Genomic DNA, 2,500 nt, shown 5'->3' with positions numbered 1-2,500 from the left:
GCTGCGCGAGCGAGCGGCGAACAGCGAGCGAAGCGTGAGGCAGCACCGTCCCTGCTATACGAAAGCCCCATCCAGCCCTGTGCCACCCGGGGGGTTCCAGGGTGCTGAGATGGCTGACATTTTGCTCCGCTCACGACGGTCGCCGCGGCACGCAAGAACAGCCCAAAAACAGGCAAAAACAGCCCAAAAACGGGCCAAAACTGGCCATTTTTGGCTGAGCGAGCGAGCAGCGAGCGGCGAACAGCGAGCGAAGCGAGAGGCAGCACCGTCCCTGCTATACGAAAGCCCCATCCAGCCCTGTGCCACCCGGGGGGTTCCAGGGTGCTGAGATGGCTGACGTTTTGCTCCGCTCTCGACGGTCACCGCGCAACGCAAGAACAGGCCAAAAACTGGCCAAAACGGCCCAAAAACGGGCCAAAACTGGCCATTTTTGGCTGCGCGAGCGAGCGGCGAGTGGCGGACAGCGAGCGAAGCGAGAGGCAGCACCGTCCCTGCTATACGAAAGCCCCATCCAGCCCTGTGCCACCCGGGGGGTTCCAGGGTGCTGAGATGGCTGACATTTTGCTCCGCTCACGACGGTCGCCGCACCACGCAAGAACAGCCCAAAAACAGGCCAAAACGGCCCAAAAACGGGCCAAAACTGGCCATTTTTGGCTGCGCGAGCGAGCGGCGAGCGGCGGACAGCGAGCGAAGCGAGAGGCAGCACCGTCCCTGCTATACGAAAGCCCCATCCAGCCCTGTGCCACCCGGGGGGTTCCAGGGTGCTGAGATGGCTGACGTTTTGCTCCGCTCACGATGGTCACCGCACCACGCAAGAACAGCCCAAAAACAGGCCAAAACAGCCCAAAAACGGGCCAAAACAGGCCATTTTTGGCTGCGCGAGCGAGCGGCGAGCGGCGAACAGTGAGCGAAGCGTGAGGCAGCACCGTCCCTGCTATACGAAAGCCCCATCCAGCCCTGTGCCACCCGGGGGGTTCCAGGGTGCTGAGATGGCTGACGTTTTGCTCCGCTCTCGACGGTCACCGCGCAACGCAAGAACAGGCCAAAAACTGGCCAAAACGGCCCAAAAACGGGCCAAAACTGGCCATTTTTGGCTGCGCGAGCGAGCGGCGAGTGGCGGACAGCAAGCGAAGCGAGAGGCAGCACCGTCCCTGCTATACGAAAGCCCCATCCAGCCCTGTGCCACCCGGGGGGTTCCAGGGTGCTGAGATGGCTGACATTTTGCTCCGCTCACGACGGTCGCCGCACCACGCAAGAACAGCCCAAAAACAGGCCAAAACGGCCCAAAAACGGGCCAAAACTGGCCATTTTTGGCTGCGCGAGCGAGCGGCGAGCGGCGGACAGCGAGCGAAGCGAGAGGCAGCACCGTCCCTGCTATACGAAAGCCCCATCCAGCCCTGTGCCACCCGGGGGGTTCCAGGGTGCTGAGATGGCTGACGTTTTGCTCCGCTCACGATGGTCACCGCACCACGCAAGAACAGCCCAAAAACAGGCCAAAACAGCCCAAAAACGGGCCAAAACAGGCCATTTTTGGCTGCGCGAGCGAGCGGCGAGCGGCGAACAGTGAGCGAAGCGTGAGGCAGCACCGTCCCTGCTATACGAAAGCCCCATCCAGCCCTGTGCCACCCGGGGGGTTCCAGGGTGCTGAGATGGCTGACATTTTGCTCCGCTCACGACGGTCGCCGCGCCACGCAAGAACAGCCCAAAAACAGGCCAAAACAGCCCAAAAACGGGCCAAAACAGGCCATTTTTGGCTGCGCGAGCGAGCGGCGAGCGGCGAACAGCGAGCGAAGCGTGAGGCAGCACCGTCCCTGCTATACGAAAGCCCCATCCAGCCCTGTGCCACCCGGGGGGTTCCAGGGTGCTGAGATGGCTGACATTTTGCTCCGCTCACGACGGTCGCCGCGCCACACAAGAACAGCCCAAAAACAGGCCAAAACAGCCCAAAAACGGGCCAAAACAGGCCATTTTTGGCTGCGCGAGCGAGCGGCGAGCGGCGAACAGCGAGCGAAGCGTGAGGCAGCACCGTCCCTGCTATACGAAAGCCCCATCCAGCCCTGTGCCACCCGGGGGGTTCCAGGGTGCTGAGATGGCTGACATTTTGCTCCGCTCACGACGGTCGCCGCGCCACGCAAGAACAGCCCAAAAACAGGCCAAAACAGCCCAAAAACGGGCCAAAACAGGCCATTTTTGGCTGCGCGAGCGAGCGGCGAGCGGCGAACAGCGAGCGAAGCGTGAGGCAGCACCGTCCCTGCTATACGAAAGCCCCATCCAGCCCTGTGCCACCCGGGGGGTTCCAGGGTGCTGAGATGGCTGACGTTTTGGTCCGCTCTCGACGGTCACCGCGCAACGCAAGAACAGGCCAAAAACTGGCCAAAACGGCCCAAAAACGGGCCAAAACTGGCCATTTTTGGCTGCGCGAGCGAGCGGCGAGTGGCGGACAGCGAGCGAAGCGAGAGGCAGCACCGTCCCTGCTATACGAAAGCCCCATCCAGCCCTG

The sequence above is a fragment of the Musa acuminata genome, unplaced genomic scaffold (genome assembly GCF_036884655.1).
Source record: "Musa acuminata AAA Group cultivar baxijiao unplaced genomic scaffold, Cavendish_Baxijiao_AAA HiC_scaffold_1126, whole genome shotgun sequence".
Taxonomy (NCBI): domain Eukaryota; kingdom Viridiplantae; phylum Streptophyta; class Magnoliopsida; order Zingiberales; family Musaceae; genus Musa; species Musa acuminata.
This window is presented reverse-complemented; position numbering follows the sequence as displayed.